Source organism: Theropithecus gelada, chromosome 19 (genome assembly GCF_003255815.1).
Source record: "Theropithecus gelada isolate Dixy chromosome 19, Tgel_1.0, whole genome shotgun sequence".
Classification (NCBI taxonomy): domain Eukaryota; kingdom Metazoa; phylum Chordata; class Mammalia; order Primates; family Cercopithecidae; genus Theropithecus; species Theropithecus gelada.
In genome coordinates, this window is record NC_037687.1 from 56598904 (window position 1) to 56613803 (window position 14900).

General features: G+C 45.6%; 1 pseudogene; it reads right to left on the reverse strand.

Moving 5' to 3' along the window:
- Positions 1–13380: 13380 nt before the first annotated feature.
- On the reverse strand, positions 13381–14688 carry LOC112612779 (annotated as a pseudogene).
- Between the last annotated feature and the right edge of the window lie 212 nt (positions 14689–14900).

Here is a 14900-nt window from a genome sequence, read left to right on the forward strand (position 1 = left end):
AAATTTTACGATCAGAAGCAACAAAAACTAGACACATTTTTAAAGTAAATCCTTCCCCTCTCTGTCTTTCAGTTGCCTCCTGATGTGTTGCTCTCCTTCCCGCCCCTTATGATTCTGATCTCTCTTCTTCTGCCCCACCATTGACTTCTACTACTTGCGTTTTGTTATGAAATTATTTTCCCAAAGGTCATAAATTCCCAAATTGTTTGTTCCATCTAAAGATCCACATTTACCATGAGCCAGATATGTAAGCAACTGTGGAATTTAGTGCATGAGTTCAGAGTTGTACATGAACAAGTAATAATTGAAAGTTTAAAGAAAAAAAAAAAAAACCAAAGAAGAAAATCAAATATTCATCAAATAATTTAGAATTATTTAGGACACATATGGCCCTAATGGTTACTTGACATATCAACTTGTACACCTGTTAATTGGAACATCAGTTGCTAAATCCTGGATGACAGAATGTAATTGGTCTGACCTGGTAGAAAACTTGTAGAAGTCCTCTTTCCAAAATAAATATCAGGGTCAAAATCATTCATAAAAATAAGAATAAAATTATTAAACTACAGAAAAATTTGAAGATAGACTATAAAAACTCTGAGTCACAACTCAGAGTTAAATAAAACAGGTTTTCATTAAAAATCAAATTATTTATGTAAAAGTTATGAAACTTAAAATCTTACCAATAATGGGTAATTAGATAATAAAAGCTATTGTAAATACTCAACAGGAAACTTCAGAACTTTTAATTATTTTGTCATTTATGTTTTACTATAATCTATAATTAGTTTTTTTCTAGTTTATTATTTTTATTTATTTCTCTTTTTTCTTTTTTATTATACTTTAAGTTCTAGGGTACATGTGCACAATGTGCAGATTTGTTTACATATGTATACATGTGCCGTGTTGGTGTGCTGCACCCATTAACTCGTCATTTACATTAAGTATACCTCCTAATGCTATCCCTCCCCGCTTCCCCCACCCCACAACAGTCCCCAGTGTGTGATGTTCCCCTTCCTGTGTCCAAGTGTCCTCATTGTTCAATTCCCACCTATGAGTGAGAACATGTTGTGTTTGGTTTTCTGTTCTTGCGATAGTTTGCTCAGAATGATGGTTTCCAGCTATGTCCATGTCCCTACAAAGGACATTAACTCATCATTTTTTATGACTGCATAGTATTCCATGGTGTATATGTGCCACATTTTCTTAATCCATTCTGTCACTGGTGGACATTTGGGGTGGTTCCAAGTCTTTGCTATTGTGAATAGTGCCACAATAAACATATGTGTGCATGTGTCTTTATAGCAGCATGATTGATAATCCTTTGGGTATATCCCCAGTAATGGGATGGCTGGGTCAAATGGTATTTCCAGTTCTAGATCCTTGAGGAATTGCCACATTATCTTCCAAAATGGTTGAACTAGTTTACAGTCCCATCAACAGTGTAAAAGTGTTCCTATTTCTCCACATCCTCTCCAGCACCTGTTGTTTCCTGACTTTTTAATGATTGCCATTCTAACTGGTGTGAGATGGTATCTCATTGTGGTTATGATTTGCATTTCTCTGACGGCTAGTGATGATTTTCCTTCCACTGTGATCTGAGAGTGCATGATATAATTTCAATTTTCTTAAATTTATTGAGGCTCATTTTTGGCCGAGGTCTATCTAGGAGAAAGTTCATGTGCTGTTGAATAGAATGTGTATTCTGCAGTTGTTGGATGAAATGTTCTCTATATATCTGTTAAGTCCATTTGTTCCAAGGTATAGTTTAGGTATAGTTTAATTCATTGTTTAATTGAAATAGTATAGTTTAAATCCAAGGTATAGTTTAAATCTGCTCTTTCTTTGTTGACTTTCAGTCTTGTTGACCTGTTTAGTGCTGTGCTGTCAGTGGAGTATTCAAGTCCCCTGCTATTATTGTGTTGTTATCTCATTTCTTATGTCGATTAGTAATTGTTTTATAAATTTGGGAGCTCCAGTGTTAGGTATATATATGTTTAGGATTGTCATATTTTCCTGTTGGACAAGGCCTTTTACCATTATATACTGTCTCTCTTTGTCTCTTTTAACCACTGTTGCTTTAAACTTTGTTTTGTCTCATATGAGGACAGCTACCACTGCTCGCTTGTGGTGTCTATTTGCATGAAATGTCTTTTTCCACCACTTTTCTTAAATTTATGTGAGTCTTTATGTGTTAGGTGAGTCTCCTGAAAGCAGCAGATAGTTGGTTGGTGAGATCTCATCCATTCTGTGGTTCTGTATCTTTTAAGTGGAGCATTTAGGCCATTTACATTCAATGCTAGTATTAAAATGTGAGGTACCATTGCTTTCCTCATGCTCTTTGTTGCCTGTGCACTTTGCTTTTGTTTTTTGTTTAACTTTTTAACTTGGATTTTTGTTTTATAGGCCTTGTGTGATTTATGCTTTAAAAAGTTGCTGTTTTGATGTTTTTTCCAGGATTTGTTTCAAGATTTAGAGCTCCTTTTAGCAGTTCTTGTAGTGCTGGTTTGGTAATGGCAAATTATGTCAGCATTTGTTTGTCTGAAAGTAATTGTATTTTTCCTTTGTATATGATGCTTAGTTTCATTGGATACAAAATTCTTGGCTGATAACTGTTTTGTTTGAGTAGGCTGAAGATAGGGCCCCAATCCCTTCTAGCTTATAGGGTTTCCGCTGAAAAATCTGATGTTAATCTGATAGGTTTTCCATTATAGGTTACCTAGTGCTTCTGTCTCACAGCTCTTAAGATTCTTTCCTTCATCTTAACTTTGGATAACCTGATGACGATGTGCCTAGGCTAAGATCTTTTTGTGATGAATTTCCCAGGTGTTCTTTGTGCTTCTTGTATTTGAATGTCTAGGTCTCTCTCAAGGCCAGGGAAGTTTTCCTTGATCATTCCCCCAAATATGTTTTCCAGGCTTTTAGAATTCACTTCTTCCTCAGGTATGCGAATTATTCTTAGGTTTTGTCATTTAGCATAATCTCAGACTTCTTGGAGGTTTTATTCATATGTTCTTATTCTTTTTTCTTTGTCTTCATTGGTTTGGGTTAATTTGAACACCTTGTCTTTGAGCTTTGAATTTCTTTCTTCTACTTGTTCAATTGTATTGCTGAGACTTTCCAGAGCATTTTACATTTCTAAAACTGTGTCCAAAGTTTTCTGAATTTTTGATTTTTTTCTTTAAGCTGTTTCCCTGAATATTTCTCCCTTCACTTCTTCTTTTTTTTTTTTTTTTTTGTATTTTCAGTAGAGACGGGGTTTCACCGTGTTAGCCAGGATGGTCTCGATCTCCTGACCTCGTGATCCGCCCGTCTTGGCCTCCCAAAGTGCTGGGATTACAGGCGTGAGCCCCTTCACTTCTTTTATTTATTTATTTATTTTTATTTCCTCGTGTTGTGCTTTGCCTTTTTCTGGCCCTGTCCTGATTAGCTTAATAACTAACCTGAATTCTTTTTCAGATAAAACAGGGATTTCTTCTTGGTTTGGATCCATTGGTGGTGAAGTAGTGAGATTTTTTGGGGGGTGTTGAAGAGCCTTGTTGGATCATATTACCAGGGTTGGTGTTCTGGTTCCTTCTAATTTGGGTAGACTCTGTCAGAAGAAAGGTCTAGGGCTAAAGACTGTTGTTCAGATTATTTTGTCCCACGAGGTGTTCCCTATTCCTATGGGTGTGGCTTCCTGTGAGACAAACTGCAGTGATTGTTGTCTATCTTCAGGGTTTAGCCACCCAGTGAGTTTACCCAGCTTTGGGCTGTTACTGGAGGTTGTCTGCACAGATTCCTGTGACGTGAACCATCAATGAGTCTCTCAGCCATGTATACCAGCGCCTGCTCCAGTGGAGGTGGCAGAGGGTATAATGGACTCTGTGAGGATCCTTAGCTTTGGTGGTTTAATGCTCTTTATTTGTGCTGGTTGGCCTTCTGCCAGGAGGTGGTCCTTTCCAGAAAGCATTAGCTGTAGTAGTGTGGAGACAGACAGTGGTGGGTGGGGCCCTAGAACTCCCAAGATTATATGTCCTTTGTCTTCCATTACCAGGCTGCATAAGGAAGGACCATCAGGTTGGGGCAGGGCAAAGCATGTCTGAGCTCAGACTCTCTTTGGGCTGGTCTTGCTGCTGTGGTGAGATGCCCAGGTCACTGGAGTTGTGTACCTAGGAGGATTATGGCCGCCTCTGCTGAGTCATGCAGGTTGTCAGTGAAGTGGGGGAAAGCCAGCAGTCAAGGGCCTCACCCAGCTCCCACAAAAACTGAAGGGCTGGTCTCACTCCCACTGCCCCCACCCCCAACACCCCTAAGTCTGTTTCCAGGTTGAGGGTGAGACGGGCTTGAAAATTTGCCTGAGGCTATCTGCCTCCAAGCTGCAAAAGAAAGGGGCTTTAGTTCTTCCCCTGCTTGTGGAGTCTGCATGCCCGATTCGCACCCTCCCCTGAGTTCTGGCCAGGAGGCTTCTTGCCTGGTTCAAAATGTTACAAAGTTTAGCTAGAGAATTCCTTCTCCCTGTGAAGTTTTACCCACTGCTCCTCTGATCACCATGCTGATGGACTCCTATGGTGTCAAGCAGGAATGGGTTTCTTGGAGACCCAGCGAGCTCCCAGGACCTTTCTGCTGGTTCCTGTAACCCCTGCAGGGACAGTCCACCCCTTCAGAGGCTCTGTGGGTCCTCTTGGTATTGATGGTTTGTTCTTACCATTGACCTGGAGCTAAAATTTACAATGCAAGCTTTCGCATGTTGCTCTGTCCAGAGCTGCAATCTAGTCCTGCCTCCTGTCGGCCATGATCCCCTGAGTCCCCTTATATTTTACTATTCAATTCTAGTTTATGAAAACCACTTTTCTTTCCTCAAGACTTAGCATAAATGCCCTCAAAACCTCATTAAAGAACATGTTTGGTAATTCACAAAACACACTCTTTTGCAGTATGTGGTAAACATTTAGAGAATGTGTGGCATGAATTAGAGTGTATGATCTGCTTACCCCATGGGGAGAGAAAAAAAAAGTTAGAATTCTTACCTATGCTATTTTATCTATTTTCATTATTTCTTTATGGGATATGACTTATACAAAGTATATATATTAAAATATATAATATATGCATATATACACACACATATATATGTATTTACTGTATGTGAATCAGTTTCCTAATATAATGCACTTACATACATGTATCTAGGACAATAACAAGAGAGAGTAACTGCAAAATTATTCAGTGAAATTGTCTGTCTATAAAGGGTTCTGATATAGAGATATCTTGCTTAAGATATGGAGAATTATCTTCACCATTAGAGAATTTAGTATTTTCCCAAGGCATGAGAAAGTATTCTTGTATAAAGACTCAAGAAAAGGACTGCCATGAAATTATTTTAATGCAAATTCATTGATGTCATAAAGTAGAGAAAGGTAGTCTGTCCTGTAACACTGAGAGCTGGATTTTGCAATTTCCTCCTGAGATGAAAAAAAAAAAAAAAAAAGTTTACATACTTCTCAGTGATAGAAAGAAAATTTGAAAAGAGCCAGAATTATTTTAAGGAGATGTAGCTAAATGGCCTGGTGGTAAGGGAAATAATGCCATAATGCCTATGTCTCACCCATAGGGTCTAGGGATGTATCGTGGTATGTGGCAAAGCAGAATTAAGACTGCAGGTGAAATAAAGGTGGATGATCAGCTGACTCGAAAATAAGAATATTTGGCCTAATGTAATTACAAGGGTCCTCAAATGTAAAAGAGAAACCAAGAAGGGAAACAATCTGAGTGCTGTGATGTGAGGGAGTCTGTTTTTTTTGTTTTTTGTTTTTGTTTCTTTTTGTTTTTTAATTTTTTTTCCATTTAGTGACTTTCTTCTTTAAAATAAAATTTACTTTAGTTCAGATATACAAACACTCATAAGATATTTTTATGTGGCTATCATTCTTCTGGTTGATAAATATTAGGCAAGAGAATCTAGAACTACAAAAAGTGTTTTCTAAACAGTGAGCCCCAGTACTATAGTAGTATAGATAAGATAATGGGCATTCTACACGGGTGATTTTGTATGTGCTGGTGCTGTGTGTGTGTGTGTGTGTGTGTGTATGTGTGTGTGTGTATTTATATATACATGTATAATTTGGTGTACAATATAATGTGACTGTATTTTTTAAAATTTATGATAGAATTAGTCAAGAAAACATTTTGAGTGTTTAACATCTTGTAAACTAAAAATTAAAAAAATTAAAAAACATAACAAATCAAGAAAACATTGAATGGAATAAAAAAAGGTGTCATTTGAGATCATTTTGACCATATAGTAAATAATATTTATGATGTAAAGTCTATTTTTCAGATATATATCTTTCTCTAGTTTTCCCTTCTCTTTTTTAGTATGCAGTACTAGTTTATTTCTGCATCAATATTTATATTTATTAATCTCTTTTTAAACACTATGCATGTCTGAATTAAAAGACTTTTACCTTTTTCACTATAGATTTGTTCTGCTTAATCTCCCAGTGCACTATTTTTCTCAGCAGCTCTTAAAAAGTTGATGGTTAACCCATAGGATGTATATTCAGATTCTATACTTTATTTTTCAGCATTCAATTTATCATCGGCTCTTTTTATATATGCTCTTCAACTTTAAAGTTTTTTTGCTCTTTCAACATTATTTTGGTTTTATATTTTCCCACTGTATTGACTTGAACATTTCTGACAATTTCAATATCAGAAATTTATGTGTAATCTAATTTATTTGGTAGCTTAAATTCTGTAGCTTGCTTTCTTGTATGCCTGTCTACCTGACCCATGAAATGCAGGAGACTGTACCCCAGAAGTAGCAGGTTCACTGCTGCATTGACTAAGCAAGTCTGGGACACACATGTAGCTAAGCTGCGAGTTCTGCGCCAGGAGTCCCAACACCCACTCCCCCAGGAAGACACAGGTTTGGAGGTTCTCACATCAGAGAGATCTAGTATTGTAAATATTTTCAATCTGTATGTTTATGTATTTATACACCAGGTAGACAGGCTGCGTCTCCTTCACCGCAAGGTGTGCGCACACACAGTTGTCTCCACCTCCAATTAGGTCCTGCCCTCTTCCACCTGAAAAAGACCTCACACCCCAGCGGTCAGCTCCGTGGCTCCTTCTTGGTGAAGCCTCCCTGACATCGCCTCCCGCACTGATACCACCCTCTGAGCCCCAGCACAGTCCCAGCTGAAGCCGCACGCTGTGCAACAGGGGCCTGAGGTGGACCTAGCTATGCACACACCAGGGGCTGCCCTCAGTCCCACCCTCTGCCCTAATGCTCCCGCCTCCCAGCCCCACAGTCCCCAGGAGGAGCCAGTCCCCTAGTCCAGGGAGCCAGGGTGGGCTGGGGGGAAGGACGTGGGAAGCTGGCCTACCGGGTCGCCCATAGCAGGAACCACCAGAGCGCGCACAGGGAAACTGATACCGCAGCGACGAGTGGGCAGCGATCTCCCCGGAGACCCACGCAGCGGGTCAGGCGCCAGCTGCCGCCAGGTCTGGGCGCGGGGCCGGGCAGGCAAGAAAAGCGCCCGGGGCACCAGGCGGGCTCGCATCTCGAGCGGTCCCTGTGGCGGCCACGCGAGGGCGCAGCTTCCCTCTTTTATGGCCCCTGTCCCAGAAGGGCTGCGCAGCCACCAGGGAGAGACCGGAGGGACCGCGGTGGGGAGAGGCGGCGGCGCCAGGCGGCGACCTGTCAGAGGGCGGAGAAGTCGCAAGCAGGAGCCTGGACCGCAGCTTCTTCCCCTGTGCCGCCCTCCCGGCCCAGGTGGCCGGTCGCCCTCCCCGGGGAGCAACGCCCTCCTCCGCTGGAGCCTGCCTGAGCCAGACATGGGGGTCGCAGACCAGTGCCACAGCCTGGGGACGCTGCGACCTCTGCCCCGGGGAGCGCGTGGAATGCCGGGCAGGGCGGCTGTCGCAGGCCGTGGGGTCACAGCCTGCTGGAGGGCAAGGTCTGGCAGGGCGCCGGGGTCCTGGCAGAGGCCGCGGCGAGGGCAGGAGCGGGTGCGCGGGCAGCTGTACACTCGCGACCAGGCTCCAGGACCCCGCGGGGGCGCCCCCTGGTGGCAGCCAGCTCCGGAGCTGTGGGAGGGCGGTGTCCCGTCCCCAGCCAGGCTGCAGCGCAAAGCTGCTTCCCACATGGGGGGGCGGGTGTGGCCCAGCAGCCCGAGTGCCTTACTAGTGAAAAAGCTGGAGTTGCAGCTGCCCCGAGGTAGGGGCACTGTGAGGGGATTAGGCTTGCCCATCCTGGCATCCACTCATCTGAGCTCCATCTCAGCCGGAGGTCAGCCAAGTGCAGCCTGTCCCTGCCTGCTTTTGTGCCACTGGTGAGCTAAGAGTGGATTTTACATCTCCAAATATTCAAACAAATCAAAACAAATATGCTTCGTGACACTGTGAAATTTGAATGTTGCTCTTTCATGAATAAAGCTCTACAGGAGTCCAGCCTTGCCTGTTATTTACAGGTGGTCTGGAGAAGGCTGCTGTCTGCCTACAATGGCACAGTTAAGTCCTTGGCACAGAAAATGGTTGCCAAAGCTGATAATATTGACCCCTGGCCCTTTAGAGGAATAATTTCCAGCCTGGGTTTGAGAGTTGTCTGGCAGGACCCCAGGCTCTGGGTCAGATCCTTCCTCAGTCACAGCTGCTGTGGCTTCCATTCGTGTGCCTGTAGAGAGGGAGTGACATGGTGCCTCTCAAGGGGATGCTGAGGCCTTGTGTGCCGGGTTTCAGTGTGTGTGCTTCACAGTTACTCATCTCACCCGCTGAGGTCCCGGGTCTGAGGCAGGCCTGCCTGCAGGAAAAACTGGTCCTCAGCAGTGGGAACCCTGGAAATGAGCTGCCACCCACCTGGAAGGGGTCCCATGGAGCTCACTGTCTGGGTCAAGGGTGGTGCAGAGCTGGTGTTCTGGACTGCATCCTGCTGAGCCCCAACTACTGCAGGCACTGACTTCCTCCCATGAAGAAATCAGAGACAACAGCTGCAGCACCTCGCCCAGGGAATGCTGTGTTCCTTACATGGGCATGTGACAGAGAGTGCCTGCTGGGTCCACATCAGGCTGTGGGGAGGGGGCCTTGGTGGCTAAGTTCACTGAGTGACTGCCTGGAGTGGCCAAGGGGTCTCAGGAGGTGTGGCTGCAGCACCCTCTCTGTGAGGGTCTCTCTGATAATTGGTAGAGAGGAGGGAACCCCCAGGAGTTGCTGCCTGAATGAGGGGCTCCAATCCCACCAGTGAGGGCCAGCCAGGGCCCTCCTGGGAATAGTCAAAGGCTGAGCCCCAGGACAGAAGGACGCTGCCCTCAGCTGAGTAGCAGCAGGCACCTGGACGTGGGCCATCAAGGGGCCACAACGCACACGCACCATCTCCTGCATTTCAGGAGGTGAAGGAGATGGGAAGCTAAGGCTGAAGACACAGGTGAGAACAGACTCCAGGCACGTAGGGCTGGTCTGGGGTGGGACCTGATTCCCACCCACCAAACCCTGCCCCCTACAGGCAGCTGAGGGACAAAGGACTTGGGGACAACTTCCCTAGGGTCACACTGATGGTCAGGGTTCCCTTAGGGTAGAGGAGGGACTGGGCCACTGACATGGCTCTGGATGCCTGACCCACAGATCTCACTGTCTGGCTCAGCTGGCTCTAGGTATCAGGTTGGAGGTAGGAGGGAGCACCCATGCTGCAGATGGGGAGACTAAGGCACATAACTCTAAGAGTTTTCAGGATGGCAGTGCTCCGGTATAGAGGGGGAGAGCAGCCTAGCCCGGCCGCAGGTGAGCAGCTCAGGGGTCTCTGATCCGAGCCCCATAGCCCCGGGTGGCAGTGACACGTGGGATCGGGCAGGTGTGGCTGGGCCAGGCTCTTCTGGCAGCCTGGCGCCAGTGCTGGTGTGTCTGGAATTGGTGGGTTCTTGGTCTCGCTGACTTCAAGAACGAAGCTGCACACCCTCATGGTGAGTGTTACAGTTCTTAAAGATGGTGTGTCCGGAGTTTGTTCTTTCAGATATTCAGATGTGTCCGGAGTTTCTTCCTTCTGGTGGGTTCGTGGTTTTGCTGGCTTCGGGTGTGAAGCTGCAGACCTTCATGGTGAGTGTTACAGCTCATAAAGGCGGTGTGAACCCAAAGAATGACCAGCAGCAAGATTTATTGCAAAGAGTGAAAGAACCAAGCTTCCACAATGTGGAAGTGAGCCCTAAGGGTTGCTGGTGCTGGCTGGGGCAGCCTGCTTTTATTCCCTTATTTGACCCCACCCACATCCTGCTGATTGGTCCATTTTACAGAGAGCTGATTGGCCCATTTTACAGAGAGCTGATTGGTCCGTTTTGACAGGGTGCTGATTGGTGCATTTATAAACCTTGAGCTAGACACAGAGTGCTGATTGGTAAATTTACAATGCTTTAGCTAGACACAAAAGTTCTCCAAGTCCCCACCTGACTCAGGAGCCCAGCTGGCTTCACCTAGTGTATCCTGCACCAGGGCTGCAGGCAGAGCTGCCTGCCAGTCCCAGGCCATGCGCCCACACTCCTCTGCTCTTGGGTGGCCTATGGGACCGGGTGCTGCAGAGCAGGGGGCGGTGCCCGTCAGGGAGGCTCTGGTGCACGGGAGTCCACTGGTGGGGGGGCTTGGGCATGGCGGACTGTGGGTCCCGAGCACTACACCACTGGGAGGCGGTTGAGGTGGCGAGAATTTGAGCATACTGTGGGTGGGCTGGCAGTGCTGGGGAACCCAGTGCACCCTTTACAGATGCTCGCCCAGGTGCGCTTAGTCCCTCACTGCCTGGGGCAGCAGTGCTGGCCAGCTGCTCAGAGTGCCGGCTTGCCGAACCCTCCCTCACCCCCGAACTTGGGTTGGACCACGAGCGCCACACACAGCCCCAGTTCTCACCAAGGACTCTCCCTCCACGCCTCCTTGCAAGTAGAGGGAGCCAGCTCCGGCCTCAGCCAGCCCAGAGAGGGGCTCCCACAGTGCAGTGGCAGGCTGAAGGGCTCCTCAAGCTTGCTGAGGCTGAGGTGCTGAGACAGAATGAGGGCTGCTAGCACGGTTGTCACCTCTCACTGGTGTTTATGGCCATAACACACTGAATGCACCCAATCTCCTATGATCTCGAAAGCTAAGCAGGGTCAGACCTGGTTAGTACTTGGTATGGGATTCCACCTATGAATACCAGGTGCTGTAGGCTTTTGGCTTCCTGCTCCCTCCCTCTTTCCCCCTTTTGTTGTCTTGCTTCCCAACTGCCCCTTGACTCTACTCTCCCTTTTTCACCCGCCTGCACCCCGGCCACAGCCCGGGACCTCTTCACGGGGGTTTGCCACTGCAGCATTGCCAGGCAGCAGCATCCCACCTCTTCCACCTTGTGGCAGCCCCACCAAAATCTGGGCTCCAGCCAGGATGGGACACACCCGTACCCAACCTCAAAGGGGCGGGTGCAGGTTGCCTGCTATCCCAGGTGTCTTCCCGCTCTTGAAAGGCCTAGGCAATTCTATTCACTCATCCAGTCCAAAGCTCGGGGAAGGGCCAGGCAGGGACAGCGGGTCCTACAGATGCCAGTCAAGACAGAATGCATGGGCTGCTTTCCCTGGGGGAAGGACATTGCCTTTGCCAACAACGAGGAAAGCTGTCCCTGTGCACCTGGATTACCATTGCTACCAGCTTCATGTAAACTCTAGTCTGGAGGACACAAGAGAGACCCAGGCCTCAGGACCCATGGGCATGCTGGTGCTATGGCTCCCGCCAGATGGATGGGCACACTCTACAAATCTCAGGGTCCACCACACCAAGAGGACAGGGAGGAGCCAACAAATTAATGACCTTACAAAACACACCCCCAAAGCAACCAACCAATTCAGGATAAAACACTTCTCAGGGCTCCATTTGTCCTCCTGCATGGGCGGCCCTGCCACCCTGTTCTGTCCCGGCTCAAGCACCCTCCACCCTATCTTGGCCTTCTCAAAAGGGACCTTTCTACCAGAGCAGAGCACTTTCTTTCCAAGTCTCTATTGTTCTTGCTCTCTTTCTTACCCTCTGTTTTTCTCTTCTTCCCCCTCCACCTCATGCTCTGTCTGTGGCCTTCTCTCTGTCTCTCTTCTTCTGCTTTATTAAGCCTGCTTTTGTGACTGTTGATTAAATTTTTAATACAGTTATTGTGTTCTTTAGATTCACAATTTTTGTTGGGTTTTATTGATATCTCATTTTCCTCATGCATCACTTGTTCTAATATTCTTTAATTGTCTATGTTCTGTTTTTGTTTATTAAGCAGTTTTTTGAAAATTACTTTTTATTGAAAACTACACTGAACACTAAATGTCCACTTTTACAATAAACAAATACAATAACCGTAATTCACACTAAGACAAAACATGCTTCTGATAGCCATTATTTTTCTGTTTGAGACAATTTTAAAGTTTGTATTTTTTGGTCACAAAAATAGGAATGTACCTATACAAAAGCTCAAAATAGGGCATTTTTTTTTAAACGAAAAGGCAATGCTTCACAAAAGACCATGAATGGAACATGTACCTAGTTGATACAAATCTAATAGAATTTGTTAAAGTCAGTCACATCTGATACATCTGAAGTGTGCTTGCATAAATTATAATGTGAAGAAAACAATACTTTATCAGTGTCTAAAAAAGTTGGTTTGGTCATAGACAATCTGACAAGTTATCATTAAAAGTGTTTCCTGCGACATAAGGAAATGCAACATCATTCTTTTTGAACCCTTTTAGCTAAAGACTTTCCACTCAATAGAATAGCAGAGGATCTGAAACTGAGAAAATAGATTTGAATACAAAGAGCTTGTGAAACTTAATACTTTCTGTTTGTTTGTTTTGGCATCATGAGAGGATTTTTCTGAACTTACAACCAACTTACCCACTCAGTATGCAATTCAGATGTGACAGACGTTTCTCTGTACAGGAGCCTGTACTGTCTTCAATCCTATGAGTGTAGGTGTGTACCACAGGCAAACAGTTTTCTCCCCATTTTGTAGTAATGTGATCTTTCTATTAGCAAAAAGAGGTAACCAGCCCCTGTACACTGAAGGGACTCAAGTCACAAGATGGGGATTTCCTGTTATTTTTTTTAAATTTTGATGTTTGAACTCTCGATGCAACATTCTAGAGTAGGGTGTTCAAGACCGGCTGTGCCCAAAGGACTAATGAAGGAAAAAGCTCTATTTATTCTTTGTGATTTTATGCACATATGAAAAACTTAACACACAATAACAACAGTTGGTCATTAATAAGTCACATCCTAGTTTTTCAGCTCTTTGGTAAGCAGATGACATCTTCAGTTTTCTAGCTCTTGTAGATTTAACACTACAACATCAACGATGCATATGTTCAGAATCAGTTACAAAGACCGTCAGATTATTTTTCTTAGTTCATCTAGTTTTCACCGTCTCTTGGTCTCAAGTGTATCTGAATGATTACCTTCCTGCGTTCTCTGGTATTTTTCGTTGAGGTGCTCTTGATTGTCTCCGTGTTTTGTTGGTTCGTTGGGAAAGGGAACATGGGAAGGATGTGCCACTGTTGGAAGGTTGTAGGTCACTGAGATGCTTCCAGGGATTACCCCTTCTATGGGTGCAGGAAATCCTCCTGGACCCATGCCCATGATGCCTGGTGGATATCTGTATGTTGCACCATTGAGCTCAGGATGAATTTCTTGCTGGTCTATGAGTGGCCAAGGTGCTGATGTGACAAAGAATTCCTTGTTCACACAGTTTCTTAAGCTTTCTGGGATGCCACCTGTGATGGCTCGGCAGATCTCAGTGGCAGCTGCCTCCCTCATCTCCAGCAATTCTGCTTGCTGTTCCAGGCAGTGTGAGGAGTGCAGATGAGATTTGGCGCATCTTTCAATGGAGCCTGAGCAAAGGTAAAGGGCTCCAACTCGTACACATCCCTTGTATCCTGCCCTCCTTGATGGCCTGTACTAAGGCTTTCTCCTCCACCAGGCCACCATGGGCTGCATTCACAAGGAATGCTCCCTGCCTCATCTGCTTTATGGTAAAGTCATTGATGAGGTGGTGGTTATGTTCGTTGAGATTGAAGTGCAAGGAGACTCAGTTGCTCTGATGCAGCAAATCCACAGGGTGTAGACCCTCTGCATGCCCAGGGACCGCTGGATCCTATCCTGCAAGTAGGGTTCAAAAAATAGAACGCTGAATCCGAAGGCCTTGACTTGAATTGCAACAGCCTTCCCTGTGTGACTGAAGCTGTATGAGGTCCAGCGTCTCCCCATGGAGGTGGGCTACTCCTGAGACCACCTCACAGATCTGCTCCATGCTCTCAACTCACGTGACTTCCCACAGTACCTGGTACAGCCACACGTTTCTCTGGTACAGATTGAGTAGGTCCAGATGGTGGAGTCAGCTGTCTCTTCCACCTCTGCAGACGGTATGTTGCACAAAGCAATTCCGAGTTCGCTGGCAGCATTGATGTCCACGTTATCATAACCACTGTCTATCCTCACAATCACTCTCAGGGTCTTGAACTTTTCTAGGTCCTCCCTGGTGAGAGTGATGGTGTGGTACATCATGGCACTCATGGCTTCATTTAGAACCTTCTTGTGGATCTCCTGCATGGACTGTGCATCACAGAAGGCCACAGTGGCCAGGTCCTTCAGAATGGGCATCTCCACAGAGCAGTTGCAGCTGTTCAGCAGTGCCACCAGGGGGCGGGGGTGCAGGGGCTCATTGATAATCTGGGGGTTGATTCCTTCATAAATTCTGTCCAATCACTTTGTCTTGACTTTGTGCTAATCTACAAAGGCCATGTTTTATGGAACTTTTCAACCCTCATATCAAAAGGCCTTTAATAACTTAGGGGAACTCACAGGATTCTGCGTGCATGATGCTATGAACCCAGTATAAATCTGTCCACAAACTCTATAGTTCACACAATAGGCTGTCCGTC